This window comes from Lissotriton vulgaris, chromosome 5 (genome assembly GCF_964263255.1).
Source record: "Lissotriton vulgaris chromosome 5, aLisVul1.2, whole genome shotgun sequence".
Lineage (NCBI taxonomy): Eukaryota > Metazoa > Chordata > Amphibia > Caudata > Salamandridae > Lissotriton > Lissotriton vulgaris.
Window position 1 is genome coordinate 957,235,829 of NC_141693.1, and position 24,410 is coordinate 957,260,238.

Consider the following 24,410-nt stretch of genomic DNA (forward strand, 5'->3'; position numbering starts at 1 on the left):
TGTCTTCCTTCTTCACACTGACTTACATTTGAAAGTCACAAATGCACAGAAATGCAATTAGTAGTAACAAATATTTAACTTATCTGTATTTCCTGATGCCTCACGATAACAATGGTTACTCACTTGCGCGGGTGGGTCTAATGCCAATGACAGGAAAGGACCCAAAACACAACTTTGACACATCACATTTTTTCCACTGAAAACTGATCCTTTTTCTCAATGTGGGTAACAGTTGATTGTGGGCCCTAGCTCAATGGGTACTGAGGGAAACCTAGCAAACTTTCTAATTTTTGTAAATTAGACACCCAGAGGAATCCATGTTGTGGTGACTTGTATGACTCCCACTAAGTTTTCTTCTCCAGAAACTTTTGTAAACCTTTAACTTTGTCTAAAAACACACATTCTCCTCACATTTCTTATGGAATGTTCTAGAATCTGCAGGGAGCCAAAAATGCCCCACCACCCAGTATTTTCCAAGTCTCTTGATGAAACTGGTTCCTCAGTGCCTAGTGCCCACAACAGGAATGGCCCCAAAACACAACAAGGAGACATCAACATTTAGGGGCCCATTAGGATGTCAGGCGGATTGCCCCCGCCAGGCTGACGGTGGCTACCGCCAGCCTGGCCGGGGCAATCCGCCCGACATCCGCATTCGAATTCCCCCTGCCATATTAGTATGGCGGGGGGACCTCGGCGGACGGAAAGACCCTCCGCCGCTTTTCCGCCCCGGTCGCCTTGCGGTCGGGGCGGAAAAGGATTAATATGGTGGCGGTGTCTATTAGACACCGCCAGCCATATTACAATGGGCTTAGGGAGATGCCTTTCTGTGGCGGCGATGCCGCCACGGAAAGTCATGTGGTCTTCACTCTGGGAGCCCCCAGAGTGAAGGAGAGGTGGGGGGTTCACACGGGGGTACCTGTGGTACCCCCCTGCATTTGCATAAACAAAGCGGCAGGCAACGCACGGTTCCTGCCGCTTTGTTCATGCAAATGTAAAAGTGCATTTTTAGCATTGTGACGGGCGGTGCTGAGAGCACCGCCCGCCACAATGCTAATACAGGATGCGCCCGCCACAGTGGTGGACGCATCCTAATACCCCCGCGGGACCCCCCCCCTTATGGTGGGCGGTCCCGATTACAGATGGGATGGCGGGCGGACTAACTCCGCCCGCCATCCTAATGGACCCCTTAATGTCAAAAAAATTATCTTATTTGGTATTTGGGTAACTGTAGTTTTTGAGCCAGGGATGGATTGCCAACCAGAGAAACCTACCAAACCCAGACATTTCTGAAAACTAGACACCCAGGGAAGTCCAGGGTGGTGTGCCGCACGTGGATCCCACAAAGCTTTCTTACCCACAATGCCCTACAAGCCTCAAACTTTGTCTAAAATTCAGCATTTTCCTTGCATTTCTGTGACAAAAACTTCAGTTATCAGCAGGAATCCACAAAGTCCTATTGTGTGGCTGGGCCTAGTCCCCTCGACAGGAACAGATCAAATTTTGGTCAATGAGAGTCCCTTTGCAAGGACTCCCATTGACCTTAGTTTGATAAAGGAGTCACTCCCCATAAAATAATTATTAATCTCCCTGTTGTCTAGTGGGTTTCTATACCCTGGGGCAAATCACTCCTCATAAATATTAATTGAAGCCTAAATCCCTGGTGTCTAGTGGCTTTCGCCCCCCCCTCCCATGGGGGGCAGACCGGCCTAAGACATGGTTGATCCTGCCCCTATGGGTGTGGAAAACAGCCAAAACATATTCACCTGCTATCAGGGAGTGACCCTTTTCCAAGGGGTACTCCCACTTTGGTGTCTTGTGGTGCATTCATGCTGCACAAGTACAGTGCCACACACAATCTTACAGTACTTTGGACAGACAAAAGGGAAAAGGTAAAACTCTTTCCTTTTCCCCAGTATCTCTCTGTACTCCTGAGAATTCTCGGGAGCGAAGATTTACCATAAAACCTCCTCGCTGAATGCACTCAGAGTGCGTTACCGGTGCCTGTTATTGACGCCAGCATGCCATGAGAGGGACGAGGTGGTGGAAAAGAAAGCCCTTTTGCTACCACACATAGATGAGAGATTTGAAGCGAGGGTCCATGGACTTAGCTTCAGCACTTTCCCTTTGGACAGGTGCCTGGAAATGCTAGAGCCATTCTCAGCAAATGAGCACCTGTGCTGAGGATGACTTCAGAATACCCTTAGCATCCAAGGGGTTAAAAACAGTCATAACAAAGGTCCTGCTTGTAATGCCCTGCATCTTTAATTGATGACTGGACACGTTCTTTGGAGAAATGATTTATGCGGGTGAAAAGAAATAAAACTGTTGATTTATGTCAGTGTGGATTACAATGAGGCATTAGCACAATGGCTCTGTGAAGGAACTTGCCATTTGTTTGTTGCCTGTAAAAGAATAATAGTCCATAATAAAAATATGAATATTATCTATATGGACCTGAAAACTTCCTATGCCACAGTTGAAAAAAACTATTCTTTTTAGAAGTCATAGCACATATGAAAGAGGAGCTTAGCAACAGAACACAAGAGTCACACACACAAGAAACTGGATCAGTGAAGGAAGAGAAGCAGAATTGTGCTGTAGTTACACTCTAAATTACTCTTTACTTAAATATATTTGAGGTATGTTTTAGGAATACAGAGATTGTTATTCCAAAGACTGCTGTACTTAGACTCCCTTTTTTATTGTTGACAGCTAATGATGTATCACTAGTATCACTCACATGACCCCACAGGATGGGTACAACTTGACAGTGATAACGTTCTTGTTCTCCTAAAAGGTGGAGTATAATTCAAGAGACCAACTTTAGCTGTTATGCCATTGACCAGGATTATATAATTTGAGCTATTTCTTAGGAGTAGCATAAAATAAATGCATTGACAAATAGACGCTGGAAGATCCGGACAACATGCCTAATTATCTGTTAAATATTGAACTGAGATTTTAGCCTTAACATAGGATTATACATTTTTCCAGAGAAGTATTGGGTTGCATTAGAATTTGGGTGAAAGATACACGATTAAAATTAGCAAATCAATTATAGGAAGCAATGGACTAAGGCAAGTTTATCTGTTTCCATGGCTAGTAGCACTTAAGAACAATTGTTAATGGTATGATAAAATGGTTCTATGTGATCTGTCAATAGATCAGACTTTGTGTACAGAAGGTTGATGGAAACGTTTGCAGATTTTAAATTAAAGGAAAGACTTAGAGGAATCAAGATATGTAAGGTGTTCTGGAAAACCGATGGTTTGACACGGTTCACTGATAGAATATCGATGTAACAAACATTGATATTCTAAAATCGAAATAAAATATCGATTGCAAAAATATTGACTCCAATACCTTAACATGTAAGTACAAAGTAACAAATCAAAAATATTGAGGTAAAACATATAGATTTAAAAATATATATGAAATAAAATAATATATAGTAAATATATTAAATATTATTATTATTTTTAACAAAGTAAATTACATTTAATATGCATTTGAACTAAATATACTAAAAAAACTTAATTAAAAAAATATAAACACATCAACATAAACATGTATAAATATACATATATTTACTTTAAAATAATGTATTAACTACAGCCGCGGCCCGTGGAGGGAGTTCCCTGGGGCAGACAGGCGGGGTGGGGGAGGGGCAGGGTGGGGGGTGGTAAACACCGGAATATGGATGATTGCAGGTAAGTAAACAATTTAATTTAAAAAACGAATTTCGTTGCGCGCCATGCAGGGCACGCTACGAAATTAATTTTATTAATTTAATTGTTTACTTACCTGCAATCATCCATATTCCGGTGTTTAACACCGCCTACCCTGCCCCTCCCCCGCCTCGCCTGTCTGCCGCACTGAATTCCCTCCACCGGCTGCGGCTGATTAACTATTATCTTTATTTAAGTTTTTAAACTTATATAAAAAATAATATATCTATTTCAATAATTGAAAATATAAAAATTCTATAATAAATTAAAAAATTTTACTTTTGAAAAAAAGAAACTTACATTTCCCAATACTGTAAGTGCAACAGCAGGGAAAGTGTTGGATAGCGGAATAATTAAATTTACTATTCCAACTCTAGTGAGCGCAACAGTAGGGAAATTGTTGGATAGCGGAGGGGTAAAAATTACTATTCCCACTCCAGTTATAGCAACAGTAGGGAAAGTGTTGGACAGCAGAGGGAAAAAAATTACTATTCCCACTCCAAAGAGTGCAACAGTAGGGAAAGTGTTGGATAGTGGAGGGGTAAAAATTACTATTCCCACTCCTGTGAGTGCAAAAGCAGGGTAAGTGTTGGATAGCGGATTAATTAAATTTACTATTCCAACTCCAGTGAGTGCAATAGGAGGGAAAACGTTGGAAAGTGGAGTAGTAAAAATGAATATTCCCACTCTAATGCGTACAGCAGTAGGAAAAGTGTTGGATAGCGTAGGGGCAAAAATTACTATATCCCACTCCAATGAGTGCAAAAGTCGGGTAAGTTTTAGATAGCGGAGGGATTACATTTACTATTCCAACTACAGTGAGTGTAACAGTAGAGAAAATGTTGGATAGCTGAGGAGAAAAAAATTATATTCCCACTACAATGACTGCAACTCCAGTGAGTGCAACAGTAGTGAAAATGTTGGATATTGAAGGGGTAAAAATTACTATTCCCACTCCAGTGAGTGCAACAGTAGGGAAAGTGTTGGATAGCGGAGGGGCAAAAATGACTATTCCCACTTCAGTGAGTACAACAGTAGGGAAAGTTTTGGATAGCGTAGGGGTAAAAATTACTATTCCCATTCCAGTGGGTGCAAAATTAGGGTAAGTGTTGGATAACAGAAAAACAAAAATCACTGCTAACACTTAACCTATTGAAAAAAAATAAACATTTTACCAAATTAATAAAATCATAAAAATAAATAAATATTTTAAAAATATAAAATTAAATATATTAAACATATTAAAAGAACACATATTATAATATGAATTACATATAACAAAAACCTACAAATAATGCATAAAATTAATCAATAAATACATTTATAAACAATAATTATTTGAAAGAAGCAAATATTAACAAACAAAAAATTAATTAAAGCATAAATGCATTAATTGTATTTCCTACCCTATAACACCACACCAATAACAAAACACTTCAACATTTTTGATTACATTTATTTCCACAAATATCATAATTAATATTCAATTAAAACTCTTCTTAATAAAAATAATTAAACATTAATTGAGTACACATGTTTCATCACTATAATATCCACAACACACTCCTAAATTAAACGTAAAATGATAAAATATAATTAAATTATATTTTTGAAAGAAAAACTATTACTATTATTTACTAATAATTAAATATTTAAAAATATATTTACCCCTTTAAAAGTAAAAACAACACACACAAAAATAAACAATTACACAAAATAAATATCAAATAAATAACATTAATTAACAACTATATAATAATTAACTAAACACAAAATACTTACCAACCTTTACTCCTATAAACACCACAACACACCTAAAATTAATCACACAATTTCTATAATTAGTTACTTAAAATTAATTAACAACTAATTATTATTTCATCAATTAAAAATAATTTACTTCCCACCTGTAAACACCACAACACACACCTAAAATAATTACACAATTACCATAATGAATTACCAATTAACTAATTAAAATGAATTAACAACCAATAAGGAATTAATTAAAAATAAATTACTTTACCCTTTTAACATTATAACATCTCAATTAAACAAGTAATAATAAATAGAAAAATATTCAATAAATGTAATATAATTGCACTACTTTCCACCATATTCCCCTATAAGCCCACAACCAGCTTTGGAGCTAAAAACGTGAAATTCAAATAAAAAAAAGAATAATAACTACTAAAAATAATCAATTAAATTATATGATTAAATTACTTCCCATCCTATGCTCCTATAAACCCATATTCTGCTACGGAACTAAAAATACAAAAATGAAATAAAAAATTAATTAATAACTACTAAAATGGCAAACAAATCTTTTACAAAAAACATACATCACATACATATGAAATATATACTAAAATACATAACATTAATTAAAAAATCAATATTTTTAACAACTATATTTTATCAAATGATAATTTACACTTCGATATTTTTAACATCGAAATTACTTACCTAAATTCGATATTCTTGACTGAGAGAATTAGTCTGTCGTTATTTCGGACCCACGATTTTTTTACTCGATATTTGTATAAATCGATATTTTTGATTCGATATTCTGTCTGCACTGTTTGACACAACTGATTCTATAGGTTCGTATTTAGGAGTCTATAACGATGATGGGCGGATCTCCCCGGATAATGGGACCGCCCACTATGTGTGCGGCGGTCCCGCATGTACAATTAGGATGCGTACGCCACACTGGCAGGCGCATTCCTTATTGTTTGCATTGCGGTGGGCGGTGCTGTCAGCAGCACCCACCGGAATGCTAAAAAGGCCTCTTTGCATTTGCATTCACAACATGGCAGGCACCGCGCGGTGCCTGCCACGTCGTCCATGCAAATGCAGGGGGGTATCATAGGTACTCCCATGTGCCCCCCTCCACCCCTCCAACATCCTGGGGTCCCGCAACGGCCCCCAACTGAGGAAGGCTCCATCTCCCTTACACTGTAATATGGATGGCGAAGTCTAGCAGACACTGCCACCATTTTCAACCCTTTTCCGCCCGGTCAATGAGTCGACCGGGGGGAAAAGCGGCAGACAGTCTTCCCATCTGCCGCCGTACCCCCCCATTATAATATGGTGGGGGGAAATGGGAGGTTGGCGGGGGATGATGTCGGGCGGATCGCCACCACCATGCAGGCAGTGGCGATCAGCCCGGCATCACAATAGACCACTTAGTTTGATTATAGTCTCCAGCCGACCATTCTGTGATATCTACAGTTACCTTCCCTTGCATAACATAAATTTAGTATGAGATCAAGGCCAATCAAATAAGTAGTCCTTCTTTGATTTTGTGCTTTTAAGGAATAGGAGTCTTGTATTTGTTACCCTTGCTGAAAAAATTCTAAACAAAATCTGTGGTAAGAAGATAGTGATTTAACTGTTGTGGCATCAAAACAAATCAATTGTAGAAGAAAAGTTACTTAATTAAAATAGCCCTCACTTGCAAAAAGCAAAAGCATCAAAGAGTGATGTAGATCTTAGCTTTCAGATTATTGATCCAAAATTGCAAAAAGAATTGAAATTCACTTATACTTGATTTAAAATCACCTTTCTGATTCAATTTAAAAGCATAGTGTGTTTGACTTAATTGATGTTTTTCTTTGCTGGAATTTCAAATACTTTATATGAATCTGCTAGGGAAATTAGAAATTTCAATTAGGCATTAAATGGATCTTATGAGAAATGTCTTATATTTTTCTCCCTCTGGATTTTGCCTACAGTTCCCATTTTCTTTCTGGCCCTCATTGTTGTTCTCTTGCACTCTAGAGTGCCTTGTCCTCTTCATTTTTCAGCAGAAGCTTCTCCTCCCTTATTAAGTTAGAATCCTCCTGAGGCCAACATTTAAATGATGATATTTGGGTAGCTCTGAGGCAACTTGTGGTAGATTCCGACAGATTGTGAAGGGATTAAGATGGATACTTCCTGTGAGCTTAAAGAAGCACATTTATATCACTACTATGGCTTGCTATTATCATTACAAGTTGCAATGAGTTGTGGATGTACCAACAACTTATATGTTATATCCACGTCATCCCAAGGCATTTGTGCTTTATTTGTCGCGTAGGTCTACTTGATGATTTATGAGAATATACATGCCCTTGATTCAAAGTCTGGATTGATTCATCATCTTGGTTTTTATCAGGTTCCCATCGAGAAAATAGGGGTCTGGGATGAATAAATTAAAACAATAGACTTAATATTAGTGTAACTGACCAGCTCTATAATTTTTAAACCTGATTACAGAACGGCAATGGGTAATTTGGCAAATTCCTCACAGGTTTTAGTGGTCTAAGAGTCTCAGCAGTAGAAAGGAAAAAGGATCATTGGATGATTATTCAAAAATGCAGGAAATCCCAGGATGATTGTCAGCGGTGTTTGTTTCATGCTAGTTGAAGTTATAATGACAGCCAAAGCGATAATGTGATCACTTTCCTAAGTTAACAAACTTATTAGTGACAAGTCAGACAAGAAGTCAGCTCTATATGTAGCATTGTTAACAACAAACATTTAACCAGAAAGTGGCATAAGGTGAGATGAAATCTGTATGTTGTCATTGTGGTAGAGCATTCAATCTTATCTCTTTTAATGAGTGCACAAACACAGATAAAGAGTGAAGCCTAAGACATATAAGACAGATGAGAATTTTACTAATGTGCAGAGATGCGATGACATGCACACAAAACAGAACAGGTTGTGAACATGGTTTTAGAATAAGTGTCAGCAGCATCTCAGAAAAGGCTGATCCTGGTCCCTCACTGAGTACCATTTAACATTAGGGAAGGAACCGAGGGGTTATATACTCACATTTTGCATGTGCCCGTGTTTTGGCCGGAAGGAGCCCAAATAAATGCAGTGCATTGCATCAATTATTTTGCCATTATAGAAACCAGTAAGTGTCAAGCAAAATTGCAAAATACACAGGGCATCCAAGCAACCTCTACTACATTTAGAACAACAAGTCATTGGGAACCCTGGTTTGCAAAAATCATTATCACTAGAGTTGTGAAGTAGAGATTTTAGTTTTAAGTGACCTACAGTAGTCGTATGTGAATTTCATTACATTTGAGGGAAACACTCTAGAATTTGAAGGATCCTTCCCAAAAGGAGTTATATTTAAAGAAACGGTTCAGAAAATTAAAATGTACGTGGCATGCAAAGAATTCTGCATCATAAGATTGTGTGACTTAGACATACTGCGAAATATTTATTTTCATCTTCACCTAGTAAGTTCTTTTGGTATGAGAGGCTGATTTAACCAGGATGAATTGATACAAGACATGAGAGCTTTGACTACTTTCCTTACTCGTTTTGGGTTGTTTTGATTCAAGAAAATATCCTCTGCCCTAGACTCAGCATCCTCTGTTTCTGAACACCAATTTTCTGCACTTAAATTTTTCCAGGAGAACATCCAGGTATGCAACAAGGATGCAGAGCCCCACAATGGTTTTTCTTCATGAAGGTGGCACCCAAATATTGAAAAGGGACTTGTTTAAAGCACTGATAAATTATCACTATTTCAGAAAAATATAGAATGTTTGACTCACCCTATTTTCTGTGATGGGATTGATCCTTAAGAGGCCCTGTTGGACACATTTATAAAGGTCACCAAGATCAACCATTATAATTTTTAATATTATAATATGATTGTGGGTGATACTGCACAGGAAATGGAGATATGAAGCAACTTGTTTAGAAGGGTCACAACTTTGTCTATGGTTAGTGCTAACGGTAGGTCTTTCAACTCTTTTGTGTAGCCAATTCCTTCCTCTCCACGTTTGAAACCCTCCAGTGTGGAAAAACCATGAATCATCAGGGTAGATGATTGTTTGAATGGACTGAGAATAGATCCACAAACCACACAATCAATCAGTCAATCAATCAATCAATCAGGGAATTGTAAGTGCGCCACTCACCCGAGAGGGTCTCAAGGTGCTGAGGGGGGGAGTCCGCAGGTCTGTTTAGCCAATGAGCCAGGTCTTGAGGGTCTTCCTGAAGGTGTTCAGGGAGGGTGCGCGTCAAATGTCTGCCGGTGGCTCGTTCCATGTCTTGGCTGCAATGTGAAGGAAGATTATTCTGCCTGCGCTGGCTCTGGATGCATGGAGTTTCGGCCAGTGCGAGGTTGGAAAATCAGAGGTTTCTTTTGGGTATGAGGAAGTTGATTCTGTCATTGAGGTTTTTGGGTCCGTTGTTGTGTAGGCATTCGTACGCATGAGTGAGGATTTTGAAAGTGACTCTTTTTTCCACGGGGAGCCAGTGGAGACTTCATAGGTGTTGACTGATGTGTTTGTGTTAGGGGATGCTGAGGGCTAGTCTGGCGGTATTGTTCTGTATTGTCTGGAGTTTGCGGAGTGGGGACTTGTTGATGCCGGGGTAGAGTGAGTTTCCATAACCCAGTCTGCTGGTGATGAGTGCGTGGGTGACTGTCTTCCTTGAGTCAGGGGGGATCCACTTGAAGGTCTTACCGAGGATGCTGAGGGTGTTGAAGCAGCTGGAGGTGACGGTGCTGACCTGTCGGTTCATGGTGAGTGATGAGTTGAGTACGATGCCAAGGTTGTTGGCGTGTCTGAGGGGGTAGGTAGGCTTACGAGGACGGTCGGCCACTGGGTGCTGTCACATGCAGAAGGGGTGGTCCGAGGACGAGGACTTCTATCTTCTTGGCAGTGAGCTTCAGGCAGCTGTTGGTTATCCAGACTGCGATGTCTTGCACTCCTGCTTGGAATTTGAGTTTGGCAATGGTGGGGTCTTTGGTGAAGGAGAGGATGAGCTGGGTGACGTCGGCATAGGATGCAATGTTGAGGCCGTATTGTCGGACGATGGCTGCATGGGGGGCAATGTACATATTGAAGAGGGTGGGGCTCAGGGATGAACACTGTGGGACACAGATGCTACAAGTTCTATTTTCAGTGACAGCATTTTCATATTGTAAAGAATATATAGTTCTTGAGGCTAAAGCGCATTCCACAGTTGGACCCATTGACTTTGTGGCAAGACTGTTCTCAGTCCATTCAAACAACCATCTACCGCGATGATTCATGTTTTGTCCACATCCCACAATTCCAAGTGCATACAGCTGGAGGCCAAGTGCAGCGGAGGTTAGGAATCAGGTGAATTGGGTGCAAGGTATGGTCAAAGGTCGGGACCTGTCTACAACCCCAGATGCATATTGGGGTTTAGGCACAGTGAAGTGATTGGCAGACTGGAGGTGAGGTGCAGAGCATGGCAGAGGGCACGCTGCCAACGAAAATGTGCAATGTAATTTGGCTGCAAGGTGGGCTGAAATAATGTACTATGAAAACGCTGGAGTTGAATATATTATATCTACAAAATAGCCCAAAGACTTATTGAAAAAACTTTGTTAATGTTATGCTTTAATTTGCTCATAATACATTATTGTATGTTGGAATTCAAATCACTGTAAAACACAGTTGAACAAAACCTAAAGATCTCTTACATTTGCCAGTTATGTTTAACTGTGGAAACCACTAATCTTTCCCAATCCACTGCTCATGGTCGCACACATGATCTCATAGATGACATATTAAATGACACCATCACAGACATCACGAGTGACATTAAATGGTATTGAAGGTCACACACCTTCATTTATTATGCCTTATGTTCATGTAGATTAAAGCAACAGTAGAGTAGATGATACAGTTACGTCAATAGTATTGGCTCAAAAAAATCAGGGTCATGTCTGAATTACAGGAAAGCAATTTGGGGAAAATGTTTAAACAATGTGTTTATATTGAACTGTTTTAAAGTACTGTGTTTCTCCTTTTGGTTGCTTCGGATGAAATAAAAACGCACCAAATGAGAATAAGAGGAAATGGTCGTTCTAAAAATCAGGCATGGATTCGAATCCCTTGGACGTGTGTTGGGGACCCTGCCTAAGATGGTATATATCGGTGAGCGCAGGGCTAGTGCATGAAACAAGTACACCATCTACTAGATAGTGTGCCACACCCAAGCACAGCTTGGCAATAAGTAGGCCACAGAGAAAATATTCACAGAAATGTGTTTCAAATTCAACGTATAACCATCCACAGAGTAACATGGTAAAACGTGTCGTATACAAAAAGTAAACATCGTGTTATAAGTGTCTTTTAATGTGTTTTTCGACTATACATTTAATGGTCAGGCATTAGGTACAGTATTGCACGTAGAATATATACACAATTTTGTCACTCTAATCTGCATGTAATAGTTCTGGCCCTGAGGTGATGGAGTGGAGAGCCAAGGTAATATGCACTGAGGTCATTGCTTGGTCAAAATCTGTTTATGAAATACATTTTCAAAATGAACCTTCGTCACTAGTAACAGCAGAACGTTATCTTTGAAAATTGCCAGTCATAAGCATGTTACTAGCTTACTCACCATTTCAAAGAAAGAAAATCTATTTCAATTAAGAACGCATAACTTTATCAAACAGAATGCATTTTTACAGTGACCCTTTACCCTTATAGCGTTGGTCTGCTGAAAAGTGTGCATCTAGCACTTAGCACTTGACACCTCACACTAAATTTCAAGCTAAACCTGTGAAACTAGGGCTCCTACAAAGGGCTTCCTCGCAACCACATGATTTCATCTGAAAGAGGTCGCTAAAAATAAACACCCTTCATGTTGGCCCTTTTTACAATGCTTCATACTTTAGTTCTTGTCTAAATATCTGCCACACATCCGCCAGGAGTTATTGCTGTTATATATTTCACAGAAACTTTACTGTCATCTAAGTGGTTTATGGTATTCCCAGAGCTAGAGAACAACTACAAAAAGAATTTTGTAATGTGGATGTGATTGTGGCAGAGAGTAATGTTTTGAAAAGGAGCGAAAGGTAAATTACATTGCAGCCTTATTGTGTGTACAAAGACTTTTCCGTCTTAGCAAGAGTTGGCATTAGTTTTCAAAGTTAAGTACCTGTGCCTATAAGTTATTAATTTGGAGCCTATCATACCTTTTTTAAAGCAGTGGAAGACGAATGTAAGTGTTCGCTCTTGTTTGTGAAATACACTTTAACAAGCATTCGCAATGCTAATACTTCTGACTTATGAATGATAGTGCCTTTTGTGTCAATGATGCATTTAGGAACTCAATAAGTAGCCATGTATGTACTGTCTCTCAACTTAGCACTCATGCATTCATTCATCCATCCATCCACTGACTCATTCTTGCAATAACCCTCTTACACAAACACAATAAAACACAAACACACTCAACAACACATGCATGATATATAATACAAGTAGAAAATAGAAGACATACTGTAATCTGTATATGGGAGTAATATGTTTGTAATAACAAAACTAAACAAAGCAGTGTGTGTCCGTCTTGGAGAGCTACTGTCAATAATGTAACATTGTTTTAAAGTTCCAGCATGGCCAGATACATTTAATACCAAGATTTTTGCCATCTTGGAATGGTAAAACAACGATACACTCTGGACAACAGCATTCCATAATGGTCTCCTGGTTTAGAGGAAGTGGTCTGATGGGATGCAGCGCATTGCAGATGAAAGGAGGGGCAAGCAAGGGACCTGTTAGAAATTCTTGGAGAGGTGTAGCATGATCCTAAGAAATATTAAAATGAAAAGAGGAGAAGCATAGAAATGAATTGGGAATTATAAAAGGAGAAAATAGAAAACTAAAGGTCTGGCCAACCAGCCTTGACACTGAAACATACCCATGTTCAGGTGGATGTACACATGTGATCAGAAAATACTGTGATTCACAGGGCAAGAGAGCCAATAACTTATGTTGATTGAACCATTACTGTTGCAGAGATTCTGTTTGGAAACAAAACTGTGCCTCAAGAGAACAGGACATCAGGATGTATGAACTGTGTTTCTTTACCACATCTGTCCCTGTAGTCCTAAATCCGACCAGCTCACAGTGCCCTACCTGCACTCCTAACCTTCCACAGTAACACATGATTTCGGAAAACCTACAACATGAACCTCTAGTCCGCAAGGGAACTGTGGGTACAGATCATCACCTTTCATTCTCACTCATGCATGTTCCTAGTAAACAGAAGACATGAAAGACATTTATAATATATTTATTAATACTATTGTAGTCTGTTTTGAAGCAGGTTCACTACTATTAGTAAAGAGTAACTTTCCCTCCTCCATGACCCAGAGGCAGTACGGCGGTCTGAGCCGGGCCCTTGCAGCCTGTAAAATACAGCGATAAATGTCACCCAAAGAACGGACATGCTCGGATGCCCTTGGGTATTTTCAGAAGGCTCTCCCGCTGCATTTCAGCCCAGTTGGGTGTTTGTCACAGTAACAGGAGTATAACAAAACACGTGGTGATATATCAAGCATAAACATAGATGAAAGATATAATATATATATATATATATATATATATATATATATATATATATATATATATATATATATATATATATATATATATATAGTAATAAAAACATATACTTATTCCTAGAATGTCTACCTAGCATCATACAAATAACAAAGATATATCAGTTGTACCGTGACCATGCACAATTGCCTGTACTCCTATGACTTTGCATCTGAATGGTTTCCACTACGTAATGCGATGGATAGTGCCTCTCAGTAAGTGTAGCTCTAAGAACGAATTAAATGTGCATTGCATGAATTAGTTGATGTGACCTGGTTGTGTCAGGTTGTACTAAAAAATTATGTTAAAAATTTAATAAACATACGTTGACTTGGTACACAGTCCCTACTGCATGCACCATCTTGGCATGTGCCTACGAATCATACTGATCCCACAAATTGTAAGAGTCAATAGCATACAAATAAAAGCTCTCTGGTTTGACAGACAAAAAAGGAAAAATGGCCAGTTAAGTCAAGGCTTGCAAGCTGTGGGGTATCTGCTGTGATCACCAGCCACTTTCCCAGAGGTTAGAGGTACCAGTGCACATCTAGGGGAATCAGAAATGGGCCAGATATCCTGATAAATGTGTGAAGAATGGTCCACTGGCCATAGGAAAAGGAAATACCCATACTTTCATCCTACAAGAAGTCCATGGTGTAGCCCAATTGGGCTATGTTCTACGTGATACAGGATGGATATGTGAAGAAAGGCCAATGGCAGGTTACTCCACCTTCCCCCAGTACTGAGTCTTGCCCAAGTGGGTACCGTCTGGACTGTTACAGTAGTTAAACCATATTCTCTATTTAAAAAAAATGAAAATAAGACCTGTGTCTGTGCTTAATACTAAGATGTGCTGTGATCCTATTGTTTGAAGAGCCAGATGCTATTTGAACGTAACGTTGAGTGCAAATGCAGGCTAGATAAAATTTGTCATGTCTGGTGTGGTGCAGTAAAGGTGGCGGCACTCAATAGTGTTGTTCTCAGGGACCTGGGTGAAAAAGACAAAAGTGCTGGGAAACTAAAAGCTTTAACCCCTTCGAGGCTGATGACGAGCTGGGCTCGTCATGGTGTAGCCTCCTCGCACACTGATGACGAGCCCAGCTCGTCATGTAAAGTGCGTTTTTTAAAAAGTCAGCATTCTAGCGGAATCAGAGCAGCGCGCATGTGGTTAAAACCATGAGACACTCACAAGAAGCTGTAAAGGAAGAATGAACATCAGAAATACATATCTCTACTGTAATTATGCAGCCAGTTCTTCATCTTCATCTGAATTCAAGCTATGAGTTGTTCAAGTATCAAAACCAAGAATGAATCTTGATTGCAACTGTGTGTACCTAAATGGATATTTCAAAAAATTTGTATTGCACCAATTTTGGGTCTGCGTCCGTTTGTTCAAGTGAGGAAATGAAGTCACGAGAACGGAGTGATTAAACATATATATATATATAAATATATATATATATTCACTGAAAAAAACATAGGTTTCAAGGGTGTTATAGATAGCTGGACATTACACTCATACAAAACCTTTGAAATTCCTCCGTTATAATTAGTTGTACTAACTGTAACTTTCACGCCCGTAATCCACTGCTGATGATGTCACATTGTACATCATTCATGACATGGTCAGTGACATCACTGATGACATCACTGATGACATCTCAAATGACATCACTGATGACATCATCCAGTGAATGTGGTTTGGATCTTTATTTAAATATGTATTATATATATATATATATAGCAATCTCCATTGAAGAATGAGTGGATATATAAATATCTGGATGAAGAATTTAGTAGCAGTGTGATTGACTGTTTACTTGACTAATTTATAGTGTCTCACTAAATATATTGGATAGTGACTAAACTGTGTGAATATCCGTATTACTTTCTCAGTTGTTGTGTAAACTGCTGCACCAGTTGGTTACTAGCTAAGTGCAAGTCTATATTAGTTATTGATTAGTTAACTGAGTATTTGTATGGGCGAGTGAATGTGTGTGTGGTTTGGTGAGGGGTATGTGACTGCCCAAAGTTGAGTGAATAGTTGATCCAGTAGGTATATGATGTTAAGACTACATGTTATAACAGTTATTTGGGTGAGTGAATATCTTTATGGGTGTGGTGATGAGCAAATATATCTCTCAATGGTACATGTCCTACAACGTAGAAAAGTTAAAGGCAGTGTATGTGACATTTGTTGTATATAAATAAGTATACATAAGACTCAGTAATTGCATGAGTGACTGTATGGATAACTATATACTTGTAACAGTGATTTTATAACACACTAAGTATGACTTACTATCTATATGAATAAATAAAGTGGAGTTTGTATAAATGTGTAGCTGAGTAAATGTAAGTATGATTACTTCTTTGCATAAGTGAGTAGGATGACTGCATAAGTGAATAGGATGTGTGCTGGTGTGTAATGTCGATATAGGTGTATAAGTATATTTGATAGTGTTCTATTGATCATTGACAGCATGTATAAGTGAATCTATAGGTACGAGATTAGATGTGTTTGTAGATCTAGGAATCACTGAGTGCGTTTTTAGAAACTTGTATTGGTGTGTCAATGTGTTCAAATATGATAGTCTGTATTTTACAGTGAGTGATGAAAGGTTATACTAGTGTATGATGAGGTGTATCTGATTGTCATGTGGATAATGTCATCAGTGATGTCCTCAGTGATGTCATTTGAGATGTCATCAGTGATGTCATCAGTGATATCACTGACCATGTCATGAATGATGTAATATGTGACATCATCAGCAGTGGATTGCGGGTGCGAGAGTTACTATTAGTACAACTAACTATAATGGAGGAATTTCAAAGGTTTTGTATGAGTGAAATGTCAAGCTAACTAAAACACCCTTGAAACCTATGATTTTGTCTGTGAATTTCTAAGGTTTTTTAAATGATAATTCCTAACTATAACATGTCTGAAACTTAGGGTTTTTTAAGTGAATTTCAAAGGTTTTTTAAATGCTAATTACTAATTATAATGTTCATTAAGCTTATCTTTTTTTTCTATTTTTTTTAATTATCAACCCATTCTCAACCTAGTAAAAACTGCAAATATTACCACTCTTCAATTGACTCCTTCCTCCAACAAAATCGCCACAAACCAGAACAACAAGTAACGTTAATAATATACAATCTAGGCGTTCCCTTAGAAAAAAAACACCACTTCCCCATATTTTCAACAACAAGCAAAATCTGCGATGGCACCTAAAAAAATAGGCAATAGTTCCACTTACCACTAACAAATAAACATCAACATTTAAGTAGTGTAAGGACGTCGACTATGTAGTGTGTGAATTACATCCAACTAACACCCATATTTAAAAACGAATATGTCATAGAGGTAGTAATTATTCATTTCTGACACCTAACAAAATCACAACACCCAGCACCACCACCACCACCACTACAACCACCCCTCCTCACCTCTCCCCCTCTACTACCGCAGAGGCAGCAGAAAACAGGACAATGGACCCTCCCAAAATAATATATGCCCTCAACAGCACACTAGCTGAATGTTCAGAGATATGGCAAACAAGTATGTATAAGGGAGGGAACTCGCACATCACAATAATTTACACAATACCAAGACTACCGGAGATATGCTATACACAACTCACTATACAAACCAAAAACGATTCCATATGTAGATATACTATTGATACATGTAGTGTACTGCACAGTGAACGCAACCATATTATCTCAGACAATGGGGAATATCTCGGTCATGTAGCTGTCTTGTCCCCCCACTTGAAGCAGAAGCGGAGTGGGCTAGTCTAACGTACACAACTCCAGAGTAAGAGTATAAATAATTAGAATACGCCTTGGGTGTGGTTGACTTCTGCAAAGAGAAAAGACTCTGCCACAGAGAAGGTCCTCACCCTGCCATGTGGCTGCCGCCATAACCACGTGTCTCCTCGATACAGGCTCATTACGAACTCAGTGCCACAGTACTGCAGACTTATGTTTGTATTGACTACTGCCTTCGATCTACACTACGGACAGCAGGGTTCACAAATTGAATCCAGCTTTCGATCTACACTACGGACAGCATTGCCTTAATTTATTTAAGGCAAAGACAATTGTACTCTATGTCCTCAGATTTTGTTAAAAAATTTGACAAAAAGCATGCCTCGATGTTTGTGTCGACTACTACCTTCGATCTACACTGTGGACAGCATGGTTCACAACTTCAATTCAGCTTTGCATCTACACTACGGACAGTAGGAAATGTTGTCTTGATTTATTTAATACAGAGACAATTGAACTGTATGTGTTCAACTCGCTCTATGTTGGCATACCGGCGTACCAACTGAAGAGGTTGCACCTTGTACAAAACCAAGCGGCACGGCTTATTCACCATCAGCCCAGACACCAACATGTCCGCCCTCTGTTAAAATCCCTCCATTGGCTCCCTGTATCCGTACGCTGCAAGTTCAAACTGGGGAGCATCATTTTTAAATCTCTTGCAGGCACAGGCCCCTCTTTCATTTCCTCTTTACTACATCCATATGTTTCCTCCCGCAATCTTCGCTCCTCCCATCTGGCCTTACTTCGGACCCCGACCTTCAAACGTAAAAAACTGGGTGGATTAAGGTTCTCATTCCTTGCCCCGTTATTCTGGAATGCTCTCCCGTTAGGCCTGAGACAATCCTCCTCCTACACCCATTTTAGGTCCCTCCTCAAAACTCACCTGTTTTGTAATGCTTACAACTAACGCTTCTAGCCCCACGGACTGTCTGCCTCCTTTTTTTTTAGCGCCAAGAAACCGCTGGGTGTTAGCTGTGCTTTATAAATTCCTTTTACATTACATTTTACATTACGTTTGTTAAAATAACTGGCAAAAAGCATACGTCAATATCTGTACTGACTACTGCCTTTGATGTACACTGCAGACAGTAGGGTTCACAACTTGCATTCAGCTTTAAATCTACAGTACGGACAGCATTGAGTTCAGCCTTGATTTATTTAAGGCAGAAACAATTGTACTCTATATCCTCACATTTTATGAAAAGATGTGACAAAAAGCATTCCTCCATGTCTGGCCTGAATACTGCTTTCGATCTACACTGTGGACAGCAGGGTTCACAACTTGAATTCAGTTTTGCATCTACACTACGGACAGTAGGGAATTCAGCCTTGATTTATTTAATGCAGAGACAATTGAACTGTATGTGTTAGGATTTTGTTAAAATAAGTGACAAAAAGCATTCATCAATATCTGTGCTCACTACTGCCTTCGATGTACAATGCGGACAGTAGGGTTTACAACTTGAATTCAGCTTTGGATCTACACTACGGACAGCATGAAATTCAACCTTGCTTTATTTAATGCGGAGACAATTGTACTATATATCTTCAAATTTTGTTAAAGGACGTGACAAAAAACATGCCTCTATGTCTGTACTGACTACTGTCTTTGATCTACATTGTGAGAGCTCACAATTCAGTTAGAAAGACGATTGCATATGACGCAGTCCAGTAGGCAAGAGACATTGAACCAGTGTGACCCGCACGAACCACAAATCATCACAGGGTGCGCACATGCTTAGTTCTTCAGGTACCACTAACTCACTGCACCACAAGTCATCTTCACGTGGCCTTATTAAAGCTGAATTCAGTAGGCAAAAGGCATTGCTAACAGTGCGGCCCCCCCGGTCCACGCATCATTGCAGGTTACGTACACGCTCAGTGCCAAAGGTACTACTAACTTAGTGCACCATAAGTCATCGTCACATGGCCGTATTCAGGCAGAATTCAAACTAAGTATAATGTCCCTCAACCAAACACAATATCCATTTAGTATCCTTCCTTCAAGAACTTCTTTTATATCAGTTATAGGTTTAGTTCAATAATAAAATTCACTGTGTAAGTGAAAAGGAACACTGAATAACACTTTACACTGCGGATATCACAGACCACAATTTGAACTATAATGTCCCTGAAACCTATATATTTTGACAACGTATTACATATATGTTTTGTCTTTTATTTGAGTCATGATTACAGATGATGCATTCCAACAGGCAACAGACAATGCTTCCAGTGCAGCCCGTTCGGACCGCGCATCATCGCAGGTTGAGCACACGCTGAGCACCAGACGTACCACTAACTCAGTACACCATAAATAATCGCCATGTGGTCTTATGAAGGCAAAATTCAATAGTCAAAAGACATTCTTACCAGTGCGCTCTGCCTGGACCAGGCATCATCGCAGGTTCCATACAAACCGCCCCTACCTCAGTGCACCACAAATCATGAACCCTTTACGATAGAATATTCTGTGTATTATTTCACATGTAGTGTTCCTACCTTTATACAGCAGAAATCATAAACCATTTATGATAAAATATCTGTGTATGATATCATGATTACTATTGTACTTGTTACCGACAGCAACATAATAAAATGGAGTCGAGAGCACCTGCCCGTACCCACTTCAACTATCTATCTGTGTCTGTGTATCTTACCTCTGTAGTAACATAAACTTTGGTTATATAACTTTCTCTCGCTCATTCTACAAATACGAAAATAGAAACTGGATCATTACAATACTGCAAGCAAAGTGTATAGTAAATTTATAAGTGTGTTCTATTACTCGAGTTTTTTTTTTAGCATATTTATATAAAGCAAAGTCGATCCAAAACTATGTCAGCGATTTCCATGAGCACCATATTTACAGTACATTTTCAGGCTCGCGTAGATTACGTCATTTGTCTATAATAACAGGATGTGGACGCGACTCCGATGCTCGAACACTGATTTCCACCGCCAAGTTTGACAGGATACCTGAATGACCACATACGTATATATATCAGCTGGCCTTCATGTATCAAAAACTGCAACCTAAAGCTTTCATAGCCCTCGATTACTACAGCTACAACACTCCACTGAATGTACAATAAACATTCATATTAGCAGAAATGCGTCATGTCCACCATCTTTTATATGTCTAACTATGCATGAAAGTAGGGTCAGTGATTCCCCCTACCTTCCATGTTGGCCATGTTGTGGTACTTCATAGACATAAAGACAGATTTCCGTTTAAAACCCGGGTGACGGCACCACTACAGCACGGACACCCGAATCAGTTGATTTCTCAAATAGCTCGCAACGGAGCCAGGCCCATAGCTCTGGAGTCATTTTTCACATCCTCACTCAGCACTGGCATACGTCAGGCCAGCCCACCCTACTTACAGGAAAACCCAACAAAGCTACATGGCCCAGATTTTCATTGAAGTGATTTCCTAGTTCCAGGTCTAGTTGTCAGAGCGGCACACACACACTCTCCCTCATGGGTAGTATTCACCCACACCACACCCATCCAGCACAGGCATCGCAACACACATGACCCTATGAATAAAAAAGTTCAGGCGCACGTGCACTACGTCATTTTAGAGTTGCTCTCAACCCAAGCGCTGTAAAGGCCCGTCCTGGTGGTCCGGACGTTTCATGTAGGCTTGAACCACCGAACAGGGGGGCCTACCACCACGTGCGTGGCCTCTTTGGTCACTGAGTTAGTGGTACCGCAATGACTGAGCGGGTGAGGAACCTGCAATGATGATGGGTGCACGAGTATGTCCCTTTCATTGAAGTGATTTCCTAGTTCCAGGTCTAGTTGTCAGAGCGGCACACACACACTCTCCCTCATTGGTAGTATACACCCACACCACACCCATCCAGCACAGGCGTCACAACACACATGACCCTATGAATAAAAAAGACCGGGCGCACGCGCACTACGTCATTTTAGAGTTGCTCCCAACCCAAGCGCTGTAAAGGCCCGTCCTGGTGGTCCGGACGCTTCATGTAGGCTTGAACCACCGAACAGGGGGGCCTACCACCACGTGCGTGGCCTCTTTGGTCACTGAGTTAGTGGTACCGCAATGACTGAGCGGGTGAGAAACCTGCAATGAAGATGGGTGCACGAGTATGTCCCTTTCGTTGAAGTGATTTCCTAGTTCCAGGTCTAGTTGCCAGAGCAGCACACACACACTCTCCCTCATGGGTAGTATACACCCACACCACACCCATCCAGCACAGGCGTCACAACACACATGACCCTATGAATGAAAAAGACCGGGCGCACGCGCACTACGTCATTTTAGAGTTGCTCCCAACCCAAGCGCTGTAAAGGCCCGTCCTGGTGGTCCGGACGCTTCATGTAGGCTTGAACCACCGAACAGGGGGGCCTACCACCACGCGCGTGGCCTCTTTGGTCACTGAGTTAGTGGTACCGTAATGACTGAGCGGGTGAGGAACCTGCAATGATGATGGGTGCACGAGTATGTCCCTTTCCATGGCAAAATCAAGACAGAGCACCAAATGTAAGAATTTTTGGTGGCACAACGGGACTGCATGATGTAGAAGGTGTTCTCTCCGCAAAAAGGTGAGCAGTGAGGCCTGGGTGCGCACCGGAGAGAGAAGATGCGATACAGCAGACTGGATAGAAGAAAGCAACGTAGCGATTTATGCGTAGGCAGTCCTACATACCCTATCTTATTGCATTAAAAAATAGTATTCCTATAGCACGAACGTTTTTAAAGTTCAAATTTCCGTTGCTCCCACATGCGTAGCAAAGTAGATGAGTATTTATTTTTTTATACTATGTAGACTTAAATTTACCATCCTATTTTGACAACCTTTCCTTTCTCATTTCATTTAGCACTCGCGCCTCCGTTGCTGTGCACAATACAGCTCGTGCCTTCCTTGGAGTGAGACATTTTAGATATTAAAAAAGGGGGATATGAACCTAGCCTAGGAATCGCACACGCTCGTGCGTGTCTGTTTCCTTCTGTGCTAAACCATTGGCCTTTGCGTGCGACTTATTCTAAAAGACAGCACGTAATTGGCCAGAGACGGGCGCATTGCTCCGTCCATGGCCTATTGCTATCTATTAGGCGCTTCCTGCGCATAATTCACTCCAATAGCACATGGAGTTTCAATTATCATGCCCAGACACAAATGTGATGATTGAAACCACGTGTATGACTGTGCACCACTTCTTTTCTATAACCGAATGGAAAACATTACAACGTAATTGTTCATAAATCAAAGACAATTAAAAAAGTTGGAAACGTACATATGGTTGTATTTTTAATGTGGGAGGGAAGGTGTGTTAAAGGGAAATGTTATTCTACTTAAGGTTAAGATAGTGGCAATTACCAATCATAACATCTTTCTTTTAATATCTTTTAGATGTGGAGTTTCAGGGTGCACTAAGTCCCGGCACGTGGTGGAAGACACACCGGTGACAGAAAGGTGAGCAGCGAATATTCTTTTCATTCACTCTCTAACTTCCTCTCTCTTTTGATGAACAAATGACGCACAATCTTATCTTCTTTTTTATCTAACAGGTTGTGTTTCACAAATTGGCCACCTCCCCAACACCTCCAAAGCTCAACGTTTAAGGATTCTGCGATGATGCATGGCTATCGTAACAACGCGTAGGAAGGGTGCTTCGACACGTGGTGGACCCTCTTTGAAACACACCAAAGGTGCAAGGTGAGCAGAGAAGCTTGTTTCCGAAGCAATTAGAAGTCACCTGTGGGTGGAGAGAGTGGATAGTGTGCAGCAACTTCAGTACTTAGGAATATACAATCACCTCCGGGCACTGGGAGTGGATAGGTTACAACACTCTGTGTGAGCAGGAAAGGGCACTCACCTCCGGACACTGTGAGTCAATGGGGTGCAGAAGTCTAAGTGCACACTGATGAGAACTCACCGCAATGCATTGGGAGTGCATGGGGTATAGCACCCTGGGAGGAAAAGAGCGCACAGATACCTGCTTGCAGTGGGAGTTGATGTAATACAGTAGCCTGGGTGTGCAAAGGCGTAACACAGAACTATACATGTGCTATTGTATGTACTCTGCAATTACTAATTTTATACTATCTTTCAGACCAGTAACTTGAGGGTGCACTATGAACATGCTCGTGTTTGAACACACACTGGAGGCAAAAAGGTGAGCTACGAAGATTTTCTTCAGTATCAACACTACCTCTCCTGCTCCATCTATTAATTTCTCTCTCTCACACTTTCAATGTCTTTCTTTATTTCTCTCTGTCTCTCTCTCCCATGCTCTCTCACTGTTTCTCTTTCTCTTTTCAAGTTATGAACGCTGCTATCCACACTGCAGATAAATAAATCAAGGCTGAATTTAACACTGTCTGAAGTATAGCTCCAAACCAGAATCCAAGTTGTAAACTCTGCTAGATGCAGTGTTTGCGAAAGGTAAGCAGAACGGCCTAGATACACATTGCCTCCAATTAACCCC